Below are 16,163 nucleotides of genomic sequence, written 5' to 3'. Positions count from 1 at the left end.
CTTTTACAACAACCTGTGATTGTTATTTCATTGAGTTGCTATGGTATCCATGCTAGTCAAGACTGATACCTTCAAGAGTGCAGTTATGTTTGGTTGGATCCAGTGCTTGTTTTCCTTCAGCAGAAGGGCATTTCCACCACTTGAGGAGGGTGCATTTTTAATGATTTCCCCCTCCCACTGTAGGCTTCTACATCATGCCTAGGTCTGTACTTTTGGTATCCTTGGGGCAGTGTTTTGAGACACTTGGTGGGCTGGAGAGGGGAGTATTCCATTCCACAAGCACAACTACAGTCATGTTTTTTTGGATCCAGTCCCCTATATTGGCAAAAAGAACCTGTAAGGGAGATGGATGGAGCATTGACCATTATGACACATGTAAGTTTATAGAACCTCATCAATGCTAGATCAACAACAAATTTCTCCCCCTCCCCCAAACACACTCCTGCAGTTGGTGTTCAGCATGCAGTCTTCCATCCTAATGAATGCGGCTATTGATACAGTCTTGACTTAGTTTATGTACCAACCTATTGTTTAGCTTTTTGAAAGAGCTGAACAGTCAGTATTTATGGGCCTATAGAAGTGTCACCATAAGCTATTGCTTTCTGTGTCCTATGTTGCTTGCATTGTGGAGCCTCTAAGGAATGCTTATTGAGGAGCTTTTTCCACAGCTCTGGTGGGAATATGCACATTCTCCCAATTTCAGGTGAATGAACCTTTTTCTTCCCAACACACAAAATCAAAATGTTGTGATATCACATGAATTGAATCACATTTGTGAGAACCCTGGCTTGGATCCTAAATTCCCTTTCTGCTTACTATAGACAATTGTACTCTCAGAAGAAAGGGAAGGCAATTTTCACCAGTTCCTTCCTCTTACTGCAGTCCTCCTACTGACTCTCACAAGTTCCCTAGAAATCTGCAGCAAAGTCATGCAGTGCAGATCTCTTTGTGCTGCACCAGATCGAAGCCTATGTCAATAATGTAATCTCCAGGCTAGTATAACATTTAAAAATCTGATTTTGTGGTCTTCTCGCAACATCAGACATCGCCTCACACCAACTATGTAGCACAATTATTAGTTGTAGATTTTCTGGGCTGTATAGCCGTGGTCTTGACATAGTAGCCCCTGAAATTTTGCCAGCAGCTGTGACCAGCATCCTCAGAGGCAAGGATGGAATTCTAGCAGGAGCTCTTTTGCATATTAGGCCAAGCACCCCTGACATAGTCAATCCTCCAAGAGCTTACAAGGTTCTTTTTTGTAAGCTCTTGAAGGATTGGCTACATCAGAGGTGTGTTGCTTAATATTCAGAGTTAAAGTAAGTATACATATGCAGGTAAATTATGTGCTACAGACTTCCTGTGATTAAACTGTGTGCTTCAGTGCTTCCCTCACATTTTTTTAAAAAAGCCTTATCAGGGAGAATTTAGGATTCCAGGCTGGCCTCTGCCCATATATGCCAATGTCTGCATTTTTATTGAAATGATTCCAATAAGAGGAGGATAACCTGGAGAGGGTGTTGTAATCCATACCATAAACAGATGAGCAGTTGACCTAGATATGCATTATTCTGCTTCAAAAATTTTAGTACAAAGAAGGAGGCAAAAATGGGGATGGGGTATGGATATTGTAAATCATGTAACCAGTAAACAGAGCAGTAGACTTTCCGGGACTGTGATGTGTTAAAACAGTTGCTCTGCTGCAGAGAGGAAAAGGAGACCAACTTCAAACTAAGGAGTTGTTCAGTCTTGATTTTTCAGAAGCAATGCAGAAACTTGAATAATGTGCCCTAAGCATTTACGCTAGTTTGTCCCTAACCTGAAGGAATACACTTCAATACTTCAGCATATTTATACTACCACAGAATCACACTGCTGAGCATTTATGGTGATACTTGTAATGCTGAAGAATGAAGGGCTCACATCACCCTTCAGGATTATATGCAATGGCAACCATGCTAGTTCAAAACCCTACCACTGGCTCGGCTGTACCATTCAGGCCTCAAAAGAAAACCCTGAAACAGCTCAGACTTCCAAAACTTTCACAGCAGTGGCCACAAAATGTATAAAACAATGCAAATGATGACTGGAAGCTGTTGCTAGGTAACGGAAGGCTCCACAAGAATAGTGAGGGAAGCCTGGGCCTGCCTGAGGTTTGACGGTTGCAAAGCTGGAGAGGGTGGGTCACGTGACAGCATTTGGGCAGCAGCCCCCAAATCTTTGATCCATTTGTTCCTTTGTTCTTGTGTGCAAAGTACACAATGGACACGATTGGTTCCAAGGCCGCACACTGGGTGCTTAGGGACTGAAATGGTCTAATCAAAACAATTAGAAAAGAGGAGGGATGAGCAGTTTTGGGGGTGAGGGAGTTGTTGAGGAGGGGGATGCTGGAGAGAGAAATGAGAGACGGCTAGGAAAGAGGCTATTCATCAGTCTAAACATGTAGCTCTCACTTAAGTCAGGCTGTCTTCCTGTTTTTCTTCTCCTTATGCTGACTGCTGGTAAGTTTACTTCAGAAGCCCTTATCCTGATATATACTTAATTGGAAGAAAATTCCATTGTGTTTTACTCATGAGTTACGGTTCCTATTTTGTGCCTGTTTCTTAAGTAAACACTTCATATAAAGTAAATTCTGATTTTATTTATGCTGTTTTATCATGCACTAAAACATTCTGCAGGGACACTAAACATTCTTGTGTGCCAGAGACCCCTTTCCCTCACCACTTGATGGTTCTAGTAGTGCCCAAGTTTGGTTTCCTTTTTCCATTTGTCTACTTGCTCCGCTGAATAGTTGCAGCATGGGAGAGCCAGTGTGGTGAAGAGGTTAGAGTGTCAGACCAGGAGCTGGGAGATTCTGAGTCCTGCTCTGGCTTGGAAGCTCGCTGGGTGAGCTTGAGCCAGTTACACACTCCCTGCCTAGCCTGTCTCATAGGGTTGCTGGGAGGATAAAATGGAGGAGAGGAGAATGAATAAAGTCATTTTGGGTCCCCACTGAGGAGAAAGGTGGAGTATAAACAATGAAAATAAACAGCAATCTTGGTCTGATCTTTTGCATCTGAAAGTTATACTCTCCTTGTTTTATTCTCACCTTTTTAAACTTAATTTGTTTCTTCTTTCTCTGTAATTGAGTTTTCATATGGAGTAGCATTAAAATTATATTTACTCAGGGATTTTTTTGTGGAAAAAGCCCAGCAGGAATTCATTTGCATATTTAGCCACACCCCCTTGACAACAAGCCAGCTGGAACTGCGTTCCTGTGCGTTCCTGCTCAAAAAAAGCCCTGTATTTACTGAATTATTTTCATTAAGAGTATCAAAGGACATCTCACCCATCACTGGTGCAGAAAGTAGTGTGTGATACTACCCCAGTCCTAAAGCAATACACGTCACACATAATCCAGTGTTCTAACCTTCCTCTAAAAAATTTTTGTTGCCTTCTTGTCATCATGACCACTGCTGCCACATAGTAATAGCAGTGCTGACAAGGACACATTGCTCTGCTGTGCTGTGGAATTTTGCTAACAGTGACCTTGAGTCCATCAAAATCTCTCAGTTTAACCACAGTCTCACAAGGTTGCTGTTGAGAGGATAGAGGAGAGGAGAAGGATGCGATAAGCTGCTTTAGGTCTCACTGGAGAGAAAAGTGGGATACAAATTAAAATCCATCCATCCATATCCATCTGTCCATCTATCTGTCTGCCTATCACCTCTCTCTCTCTCATACCCTGGAGAACAGTATCATATCTAGCGGCTATGTATTAGTAAACAAACAAAAGAATACTTATTTATATAATCTGTAGTATTCAGGACTTTTTTGTAGAAAAAGCCCAGTAGGCCACACCCACTGATGCCAAGCCAGCCAGAACTGCGTTCCTGTGCATTCTTTCTCCCCCTCCCCCCCCCAGAAGCCCTGGTAGTATTCATTGTAATGAGACTGCTAATTCATTAGCTAAAATAAAGACAGACAAACAAGCTAGCAATTCAGGGTTTTGCATAACACAGAGTATAAAAGGATATCAAAAAGTTGGTGTAGGGCAATGGTTAAAGCAGTGCTTCCCCCTTGATGGCCCCTGATGGGCTTTCTGGAGCTCATTTGCTTCTTCTCCAAAGCAGAGTCAAGACTTTATAACAGTAGTTGCGGAAAGATATAGTGCCACATGAATGACAAAACAGTAACTGTAGAGAAGTAACTGTGCTCCTAAAAGCCAGATGTTGTCTAGCTCTTAGATGGCCGTGTGTCTTCTCTCCTCTCTTGTTCGCAAAATGCATGATGTATGACATAATTAGTTCCATGATCCATGTTGCAGTTACTGGCCACAGGTGGCGGGGCAGGGAAACATGTAATATTTCATATTATATATTCTGATTTACTGAAGACTGCAAAGTCAGAGAAGAGAAAGAGATGGGTGATTGCTGTATGTTGCATAAGATGTAGCTCCAGCTAAAGATACACTTCTCAAATTATTGTCCTTTGAGAAATAAGTATGCAGAAGACAATGCTGGTTGGTAATAGCCAAAGTATGCTTTTTCGAGTGGTTTGACTGCCCAGTTTCAGTGTAAATTATTTCAAAGAACAGCATACACAGAATACAGCCAAACAGTTAAGTGAGCTTTGAAGAGACTGCTCCTCCTTTAACTTTGCACTGTGTGCACAGAATGGCTGGCCAGGGAAGAGAAAGGGCATGCAAACAACAGCAGTTCCATGACAGACTTTCCAGCTTTTTCTACTGCATAAAATCAGTTACTTCATTCATGTTAGATTTCGAAGGATTTTATGTATAAACACACCACAAAGGCAAGAAAGAAGGCTTTTTCAATGGAAGTGTTGGAGTTTTAGGCTAATTCTCATGCCCCACAAATGTTCCATTATTGAATAGATGCTCTGAAGCTAGATCCTGTATAAAAATATTAACCAGCTTTGGAAATAATTTGAAGTCTTACAGCTTAGCCATTCCTCCCCACCTCCATCCCTTTTTACGTGCCTTACTTGGTTGGAACTTAGCCCCGTACAACACAAGTTTCCCTCGGTTCACGGCCAATACTCTGTCCCATTGATTGCCTGCCTACAGAAGGTTAATTATGCATGTACCTTTGAAGGGGGGAAAGGGCATGAGAGGGAAGGCTGGGCCATGCTTAACTCAGCCCACTCTACACTTCGCTGAATAGAGGAAATGGCCTGATTCCATGGCGTGATTTGACTCACTAAGAGCCAGCCTCCTCTCAGAACAGGACCCTCCCCTCCTGGAATACACCAGGTCTCTGTGCCACAGCCACATTACAGTTCTCTTGTGATTCACAGGCAGTCCATAGTGACAACAAAGGCCATGAGAATTTTCAGGTCTCTGCAAAGGTCTTTATTCAGAGCACAAATGCCACGTCAGCAGCAGAAGTATGTTCTGCTATTGCAGACATTGATATCTGGAAATGAACACTCTTATTCTTGTTGACGTTATATTCAGGGTCAACCCTCTTGTACATTTTGTATTTTTCATAAAAAGTACAAAAGGCATTTGTGCTGCATCCACTGTAAATAAGACATATGCATGAAAATTGCAAAATCAGGAAAAGATTACTGGTTCCTTCCTTCCTTATACTATAGTCCAGGGCTTTTTTTTTTGTATCAGGAACTCCTTTGCATATTAGGCCACACACCCCTGATGTAGTCAATCCTCCTGGAGCTTATAGTAGGCCCTGTTCTAAGAGCCCTGTAAGCTCTTGGAGGATTGGCTACATCAGGGGTGTGTGGCCTAATATGCAAAGGAGTTCCTGCTACAAAGCCCTGCTATAGTCTGAAGGCACAGTCTATAACCAGAGTTGTCCTATCACAGAAATGCTTTATCTGCAAGGGCTGGATCCAGTTCACAAGTTGAGGGTATGTATGCTGGGTCTGGGGTCCTCACCCTGTGTAACAATCAGATGTGAGTTGCAAGTTTTTCTTGACTCCTATAAACATGGTGCTTGATTTGGATTGGGACCATGGCATCCATGGAGAAGGAGCTTCAGCCTCCTCCCCCACAGCAGCAGTGGTGGGGTGCTAAGCCTCTTCCTACATGCATACTATGGGACCAATCCAAATTGAGCAACACATTAACAAATGGAAAATAATCCCAATACATATCTACCTGTTGCAGAGGGTTGCCGACTGCAGAGAGGAGGACTTACTTGAATGGCATCCATTGATGCCATGATGCACTTTTGGCTTCCAGTTACGCAGCTGGAAGAGATGTTGCAGTGTCAACAGGTAGTGAGGGCTGCAGGTGATCAGAGAGGTTGCTTGCCAAAGCGGGCAACCTGGCCTGCCTGTGGAGACAACAGACCTGAACTACATACTGTGTAATGTGTGAATTAGCAGCAGGGGGACATTTATGAAAATCACATGAAGACAATCTGGAAATTTGAAACTGAAATATGTGGGACATTCCACACATAGCTGAGTTCTAGGAATACATTCGGACCTAATGAGCACTCTAGACAGGGAAACGGGGGATAGATATAGGACTATTTCAAAATAGAAGCTTGTAGAAATGAACCATAATGATATAATATAAGGGTGCTTAAGGTAATAATTAATTAATATTAAGCTATCCCCTGCAGTCTCTCCCCCACTATTTCCACTTGTCCTTCTCTGGCATCCCTGATAGCTTCTCTTCTTATCCTGCTTCACTGTCTCCTTCCTTCCCACCCACCAGCCAACTTACATTTATCTGCCTGTGTTCAGCTTTTTCTCCATCCTCCCTCCCTCCAACAGTCTCTCCTAGGCAAGAGTCTGGCTGGATTGTGTGGCGGCTGCTAGTGCCAGGCTGGCCTCAGTTCTTTGGTTACTGCCAGTGCTACGTGGGGCTGAATTGTGTAGATAGAAAGTTTCTAGTGGTTGCTGCTGGACACGAGTCCTCATCCATTATGGGACCTTTTCGAGGGCTGTTTTTGTTTCCAAGTCCCCCTCCCCCACCCATGCTCCCTGCATGGCTTTACTTTACAGAAATCAAGGCTTGGAAGGCTCAACAATATTGTTGTGGTTGGCAAGCAGGGCTGGATCTAGGGGGGGCAGAGGGGAGTGCTAGCCCCTGGCGCCGATGGAGAGGGGGCACCAAATTGGGTATGTATTTTATGAGACCATAAGATATAATGGTCCATAAGGGTGCGCCATTTTTTAATTTTGCTCCTCCTCAAAAAGCATGTAGATCCAGTCCTGTTGCCAAGCAACCTCCAAAATGGTCACCAAGAGCTCAGTCACAAGTTATCTCAAAGCTATTCTCTCAAGAGCAGTTCTAAAGAGAGCTCTTTCAGCCCCACCTAACTCACTGGATGTCTGTTGTGGCAAGGGGAAGGGAAAGGAGATTGTAAACTGCTTTGAGACTTGGAATGAAGGGTGGAGTATAAATCCAATCTCTTCTTCTTAAAGTTACATGCATTGTTTCTATTATTTGAGGGAGTTTTAATCCCCTGATGTGTTTTTGTTTTGTTTTGTGTGTTTTTGGATTTTAGATTTTTTAAAAACAAACAAACCTGGACTTTCTTCAGGTTTGTAGAGAAATTCCTCTATCTGTCCCTAGCTCCATTTTGCAGATCTATTGATCATATCTTCCATGGCACAGTTTGGAATTAGCTATGACCCAGTATTCTTCAGATCATTTTTTCATGAGGCTTTAAACACTATTTCCTGAACTGGACTTTAGAGACATCTTGGAAAAGGAGGATTCAACCATAATTTTAATATACGCATGCGTTTACACACACATCTTGTAGGTACCTATGACCTCGAATTAATATGACCTGATACCATTATCTGTGCCTGATATAGAAGTTTCTTAGGGCCTGCCCTGATTTTTCTTCATATGATTTCAATCAAACTTGTATGGAGAAAACTGTGTGAACCCAGAAATGGACACCTTTCTGGTACAAGAGACTGCAGCAATTCTTGCTGTCCTGGCAGTACCATGGAACAGTTGTAATAGAAGCCAGCAACAGGACATATTTGGCAGTGCCGATACATGTTAGAATTGGGTTTTGTTTTATGCATTTCTAAAAGAAAAAAAACTTTTGATGAGTACAGAGGCTAGATACATTTTGCTCACTGGAAAGTGGTAACAAGGAGTGAAGGATATTGCTTCATGTTTGTGGAGACAAATGTCAAGTTCTGGCTCTGTCCAAGGACAAACAGTATAAAAGTTATATGCTTGCTTTTGCCCTGACAGTAAAGTCCTTCAGCCCAGCCTGGCTGAGGGTTAACAGCTATTTGAGATTCTACTCTGTAATGTACCTTGGCTTCAAATGGTAGCTTACAATTCATCTCTCCTTTTAACAGGAGCTCCAAGACTACAAGTATCTTTTTTTTTTTTGAGGAAAAAATGGTCTCCTTTATCCTAAGGCAGGTTGCATTTTCATTGGATCTGAGACCACATAGTAGGAACATCCCCGCCCCCCCCCATTTGCGTCTGTTCTTTAGCAGCCCTCGGCAGATATTTACACTAACTGAAGAACCTATTGAAGATAAGGCATGATGTCATGCCACCCAGAGAGCGACCAATAAGGACCCTGCTTTAGACCCTCACAAAGAATGATGTGGATATTGACAGCAGTTCTGCAGCAGCTAAGAGCGTTTAAATCTGCTACTTCCAGGGACATTTCAAGAGTTTAGATTCATTTATTTAAAAATATCTTCACTAACTTATAGTTATGCTCTAGCAGGTTGCTGACTCAAACCTGGCCTCTGCCATAAACTCAGTAACTAAACAGTTTGGGAATAATACTACCAGCCTTTCTTACGGAGCTAACACAAGGATTACCAAATGCATGTGAAACTCATGAGGTCTTTGAAAGATGGAAAATGTGCCTATTTCCTTTGGAAGAGAGAAAGTAAATGTATTCTTCCTTAGGAAAGAAGAGATTAGCTGTTTTGATTAAGAGTAAAAGGATTTTATCTTTAAGTTTGCAAGGATCAGATAGAACAAAAGGAATTCTAGAAATATTGGCTTGCCAACATTTTATTATTGGTCCCACTACCCCTTTTTGTGGTGCTGCCCATTTCCCATTCTCAACATTCCAACAATGCCTACAGGCTCAACAAGATCAGGGGACCCCTGGTCTAAGTCAACACTCTGTATTTCACCACATACAGAAACTAATGATTAATTTCTAAAACAAATAAGTGCTGGGGTTCTGCCTGTAGCCTGGCAAATTCTAATTCTTAATCATAGTGGCTACAGTTACTGAGGAAACTGCTTATACCCACAAAATGTTATCTATATAAAATATTCCAATATTTCAGCTCCACAAGTGAAAACAGGTAGTACAACTGCTCTAAGGTTCAAATTAATTGTACAAGGGAAGAAACTGAAAAACAGGTTGCTTACCTGTAACTTATGATCTTCGAGTGATCAACTGTGCAGTCACACACATGGGTTTTCCCGCTGGGATGAACCCGACCTTGGAGAATTCAAAGCTAGCCTAGCCGTTTATTTTGGCGCGCGTTCCCTCCCGCTCTGGGGAGCAGGCATCCACTGCGCATGCCTGAAGTAAGGGGACAGCACTCCACCCACCCAGTTTCTTTCACACCGCTGTAAAGTAGTAGTATAAGTGTAGATCAATTTAACAAACCAGCAGCGGGGATGGCTGGGCGGGCGTATGTGACTGCACAGATGACCACTCTAAGATCGTAAGTTACAGGTAAGCAACCTGTTTATCTTCTTCGTGGTCTCTGTGCAGTCCCACACATGGGTGACTGATAAGCTGAACTGCATGGAGGTGGGTGCTGGTTCTGAAAAGGAACTTCAGATGTTAGACATGCATATCAGTCAAGAACATTCATGTAATACAGTAGAACTGCACTTACCGATGGAGAGACTGCGGGCTTCAATCAAAGATGGAGCGGAGTACAGCCTGTCCAAAGGACAAGTCTTGCCGTGCACAAACATCTATGGCGTAGTGCGTGGCGAACGTTGATGTAGAAGACCAAACTGCAGTAGCACAGATGTCTTCCATAGGCACGCCTCTGGAGAAGGCAGAGGAAGTAGAAAGAGCTCTTGTAGAATGGGCTTGTAGGTGTTCTGGGGCAGGTTGCTTAGCCAGTTGATAGCATAGTGCAATGACGGCCACCAGCCATTTAGAAAGTCTCTGGGTAGAGATTCTTTGTCCTTTTTTGTGGGTTCCGTAAGCTACGAAAAGTCTCGAGTCTTTACGGAATGGACCCGTTCTGTCTATATAATAAGCAAGGGCTCGACGTATATCAAGATTGTGCAGAGTTCTTTGGCCCCTATCAGAAGGGTTTTGAAAAAAAGACGGTAATGTAGTCGTTTTTTGTAAATGGAAGGGTGACACCACCTTTGGGAGAAAGGTGGGGTCAGGTCGTAAAACTACCCTGTCATGGTGGAAGACAGTGTAGAGAGGGTCTGCTCGAAAGGCACATATATCGCTGGCCCTTTTGCCGGATATAAGTGCCACTAGCAGTGCTGTTTTCCACGATAAGAGGTGTAGTGGGATAGATGCCATTGGCTCAAAGGGAGGCTTCAGTAGTTGACTTAGGACTAAGGATAAGCGCCAGGTAGGGTATAATTGACGGATTGGTGGCCGAAGATGTAGAATGCCCTTAAGGAATGATTTTGCAGCAGGATGGGAAAATACTGTGCGTCCTTCTATATGTGGATGGAAGGCCGAGATGGCTGCCAAATGCACTTTCAGCGATGAATAGGTAAGACCGGATTCTGAGAGAGAAAGGGTGTATGATAGAATTTGTGATATAGAAGTTGATGCTGGATGGAATTTGTGGTGGGTAGCGTAGTTAGTGAACCGCTTCCACTTCAGGGTGTAAGACTTCCTAGTTGATGGTTTTCTGGCATTTAATAGGATGTGTCTGACTTCCTCAGGGAAGTCGGAAAACTGATCCTCCATGCGGTCAGTCGGAGGCGACCTGGGTCGTGATGTAGGACCTTGCCATTCTGTTGTGAAAGGAGATCCCGAGCTTGAGGGAAGCAGTGGAATATGCTGTTGGAGAGGACAAGGATTGTAAACCAAGGTTGACGGGGCCACCATGGTGTGACTAGTATGCAGTCGGTTTGATCCAGCTGGATCTTTTGAAGTGTCTTTGTTATTAGTGGAATGGGCGGGAACAGAAAATGAAGTGGTCCATCCCATTGTTGGAGGAAGGCATCCCCCGCAGATTGGATCGAGGGGGGGCCTCGCATATAGAAGCGGGTGCATTGGGCATTGTCTGGAGAGGCAAAGACATTGATAAGGGGGACTCCAAAGTCCTTGAAGACTGGTTGGAGGTATGACCTCTTGAGTGTCCATTTGTGGTCGTTGACGAGTTGTCGACTTAGGGTGTCCGCTTGGGTGTTCTGGAACCCTGGTAAGTGTGCTGCTGTGAGGTGTATGTTGTGTGCGATGCTCCAATACCAAAGGGCTAGAGCTCTTTTGCAGAGGCGGGTGGATGCGGTCCCTCCCTGTCAGTTGATATAGAACACAGTCGCCACATTGTCTGATGTTACTTGGATGTGACGACCGTGAAGTGATGTGACGGTGTGACGACCGTGAAGTGATGGCAGGAAGGACTTGAGTGCTCTGTGGACTGCTAGAAGCTCCAGGCAGTTGATGTGGAGGGATTTCTCGTATGCTGTCCACTGTCCTTGCGCTGTTAATGTGTTGAAATGGGCTCCCCAACCCCATCTCGAGGCATCCATGGTGACGATGGCTGATGGAGGTTGTCTTAGGAATGGCATCCCGGTGAGGAGGTGACGTGGGACTGTTAATAAGGTTCGTTGAGACTGACGCTGAGGATGGAACGTTCAAACGAACCATAGTTGTAAAGGTCTCATGCGAAGTCTTGCATGAGAGAGAACCGAGGTTGTGGCCACCATCAATCCCAGCATGCGTTGGAAGGTAAAGGCTGTCTGGGTTGGTTGAGATATTATAGTGCTGGCCAGATATTGGTGATTCTGTCTATTGGCAGGTAGGCCTTGTGATCTACAGTCGATAGACGTGCTCCTATAAATTGGATATCTTGCGTTGGAGTGAGATTGGACTTCTGGTGGTTGACCTGTAACCCTAGAGTTGACAAGAGTTCCAGAGTTACCGAAATGTCCTGTTGTAATTGTTCTCTCGAGTGACTCACTACAAGCCAGTCGTCTATATATGGATAAATTGCAATCCTCTGCTGACGAAGGGATGCTGCTACCACTGCCATGCATTTCGTGAAGATTCTTGGCGCTGTGGATAGGCCAAATGGGAGTGCTCAGAACTGATAGTGATTGTTCCTGACAGCAAACCTCAGGAATCTTCTGTGGCAATGGTTGATCGTAAGGTGAAAGTATGCATCCTGGAGGTCGATGAGTGCCATCCAAGAGTTCTTGGGGATGAGAGGCAGGATGGACTGCAGGGTAATCATGCGGAATTTTTTGTATTGTATATATTTGTTGAGTTCACGAAGATCCAGTATCGGGCGCTGCCCTCCATCTCTTTTTGGAACTAGAAAGTATCGGGAGTAGAATCCCATGCGATGGTATTGAGGTGGAACTGATTCTATGGCCGCTTTGGCCAGCAAAGCGGTAATTTCTTCTTGGAGAGGTAGGGAGGGGTAGGTATGAAGTGATGGCTTTTCGGGGGCGAAGCGAACTCTATGGAATAGCCCCTGTGGATAATTGTTAGAACCCATGAGTCTGTTGTTATTGACTCCCATCTGGGGTAAAAAGGGAGGAGTCTGGATGCAGTTGGGTGGTGTATCGATGGTGGTGGCAGGGTGAGCAAGTCAAAGAGACTGCTTTGTAGCCGTAGCAGTCTTCTTGGTTGGTTGAGGCCTTTGGCGCTGGTGGAATGGTTGTTTAGCTGGAGGGGCCTTGCGTTTCCAGTAGTCGGTTTGTCTGGGAGAGCGAGGGCGTTTATAGAACGGTGTCTTCCATGGTCTCTGTCTATTAGTTTGAGATTGTTGCTGGTTGACTCCCAATCTCTTGGCTCTCTTCCTATTATCGTCCACTGTGGTTAGGATGTCATCTGTGGTTGCATTAAATAGGCCTTGCCCATCAAAAGGAAGGTCTTCAATCTTGAATTTTATGTCTGGTTGGAGAGATGATGAGCGTAGCCAAGCATGCCTGCGTAGTGCCACAGCAGCAGCCATTGACCTGGAGGAGCATCCGACAGAGTGTCTTACAGTATTGATTTGCTGCTTGCTTAAACGGTTAAGCTCGTGTAAGAGCTTAGAAGCTTGTTTCTGGGAGGCTTCTGGTAAGGAAGTTACTAGGTTGCTCAATTGAGAGGAGATGTTGTAGGATTAGGCAGCAAAGTAGGCAAGGTAATTATTTATTTTAGCTGTGGCTGTAGAGATGGAGTAGAGCTTCCTGCCTAGTGTATCTAGTTTCCTTCCGTCTTTTTCTGGTGGTACAGGATGACATGTTTGCTTGGACTTAGATGACGAATACACGATCATCGAGTTTGGAGCAGGATAATTAAACAGGAACTTGGATTCTGGTGCATGAATCTTGTATAGAGATTCTACATGTTTTGATGTAGGAGGGATGGAGGCTGGCTTATCCCAGGCTTCTTTCAGGGCTTCAAGGTGGACTGGTAACATTGGTAGAGAAGATCCAGCAGGTAGATCGGCGTGAACCAAGTTGTGGACTAAATCCGATATTTTTGGGAGATCAGTTGTTAATTTGATATTCAGTGTGGTAGCCATATTAGAAATTAAGTCCAAATAAGATTTTGCTCCTTCTGAAGGGGACAGCTCGGCTGGCTTAGCAATATCGGATGCTGGTGATGCTGGAGAGGAGACTGAATGCGATGATTCAGAAGTTTCAGCTTCAGACTCCTCTTCTGGGGCATCAGGCGTCGTGGGTAATGTCGGTACTGAAGGCAGAGGCTTCGTCTTAGGTTGATTTGGTTGTTCAGAAGGTTGCTTCAAAGTCAAAGGCGTCGGTGATGTTGGATCCTGGTGCACCTGAGCGATTCCTCTGTATCGAGGTTGAGGTACCGGGGTCGTGCCTCTTGGTATCGTTCGTTACGGTACCGAGGGTATTGGTGGCGATGGTAATCAACTGAAGGGGATCTTGAGGACGTGTAGCAGCGCCTATATGGAGATCTAGATGGCGATCGAGACCTACTATAGTAGCAGTAACGATCTCTGTCCCGACTTGCAGATCTTTCGTGGTATCGACGGGAGTGCAACTTTCTATCTCTCTCTCTGCTAGGGGATCTTTCTTGGTACCGATAGGTCCGGGGTTCCCGGTGTCGAGGGGATTCCATTTGCAGCAGAGATACGGTGGCATCCTTGAATCTCTGTGGTGCGGTCACGTCCCGGAAGGAGTGTAGGTCAAGCTGGTGTTCTTGCATCTGGGTTGACAATTCTGCCGGCTCCTCGGTTAGGAAGTGTTCAGGCATGGACTCGTGGTTGGACAGCGATGGCGAACGGGACTGGATTCGAATAACTTCTTCTTTGATCCTGTCCCTCGGTATCGAGATTGGAGTTGATTTCGGTGCGGGGGCCACCATTGGAGCTGCGACGTCAGAAGTTTTGGGATCCGGTGGAGTCGACTTCGGTGTGCCTCTCGGTTCCTGGTGGCCCTTGGGTGAAGATTCCAAGTGTTTTTTCTTGGGTTCGTGGGATTTTTTGGTATGTTTCCCAGACTTAGGCTTACTGGGAGCCAAGGCCACTGAAGCTGCCGGGTTCGCCGTGTCCTTTTGAGGAGTTAGGGAAGGCGGTGATCTTTGGGGCCCAGAAGAATGCGACATAGTAGGTCGCAGAGAGGATTCCAAGAGGTGACTCTTCAGTCTCGCGGCGCGGTTCTTTCTGGCCTGCTTTCCGAACTGGATACAATGGACACAAGTGGCCATTCTGTGGGCCTCCCCCAAACAAAACAAACACAGCGAATGGCCGTCGGACGATGGGATTTTCGTCCCACAGTGAGTACACTTTTTAAAATGATTTTTAGATCTTCTCCTTCCATACGCCCGGGGGGAGGGAGGATAGGGAAGGGAAGTAAGAAGATAGAAAGCGGGTAAAGATATATATATCTTTTTATACGATACCAGTAGAAGAAAAGGAAGTGAAGATCGAACGGAGGTCAATCACGGATAAGGTAAGGATGAGGTAAAAGGCTAGGTTGACGAAGGAGACGCAGTGAAGAAGGACTATCCCGGGCGGCGGTTAGAAAGAAACTGGGTGGGTGGAGTGCTGTCCCCTTGCTCCAGGCATGTGCAGTGGATGCCTGCTCCCCAGAGCGGGAGGGAATGCGTGCCAAAATAAACACCTAGGCTAGCTTTGAATTCTCCGAGGTCGGATTTGTCCCAGCGGGAAAACCCATGTGTGGGACTGCACAGAGACCACGAAGAAGATCTAAAAATTGATGCCATAGTATAGCAGTTTTCTGAGGAAACCATACTGCTCCAATGGGCAGAAACTTGAAAAGAAACAAAATATCAATTGAAAAGACTTACCGGTCTGCCTTCAGTTCTACCATCTTTCTGAGGAGCCAAGAGGGCAGGGTTTCCCGGACAATTAACTGCCAATCTTTTAATCCAAGTCTGTTAAAGAATAGCAATGTTAACTAATGTGAATGTACTCTGAGAGTTTTTAAAAGATGAAAAGCAGCTAGTAAATTCTATCCATACTAGTACTATCTAGTCTGTCCTGACCTGAGTAGCACAGGTTAGCCTGATCCCATCAGCTCTTGGAAGCCAAGCAAGGTCAGCATTGGCTAGTATTTGGAAAGGCGACCTCCAAGGAATACCAGGGTCATGACACAAAGGCAGCAATGGCAAACCACCTCTGAAATGTCTCTGGTCTTAAAAACAAGTCTAGCTCACCACCTGATGGTATATGACTGTAAAAGAGCTAGTTTCTGGCTGCCAGACAATCTTAGGATCTCATTATTCTACACAAAATGTCATATGATTATTATTATTGCCAGGGCTTTTTTGGTAGCAGGAACTCCTTTGCACATTAGGCCACACACCCCTGATGTCGCCAATTCTTCTGGAGCTTACAGGGCTCTTATTCCAGGGCCTACTGTAAACTCTTGGAGGATTGGCTACATCAGGGGTGTATGGCCTAATATGCAAAGGAGCTCCTGCTACAAAAAAGCCCTGATTATTGCTATTATATTTATACTAGTAAATCCCACCTTATCCCATCCTTCCTTCAAGGAGCTCAGAGAAGCATAGGTGGTTCATTTCCATCCCATT

This window comes from Heteronotia binoei, chromosome 6 (assembly GCF_032191835.1).
Source record: "Heteronotia binoei isolate CCM8104 ecotype False Entrance Well chromosome 6, APGP_CSIRO_Hbin_v1, whole genome shotgun sequence".
In the NCBI taxonomy this organism is placed as follows: domain Eukaryota; kingdom Metazoa; phylum Chordata; class Lepidosauria; order Squamata; family Gekkonidae; genus Heteronotia; species Heteronotia binoei.
Note: the sequence above shows the minus strand (reverse complement) of the source record.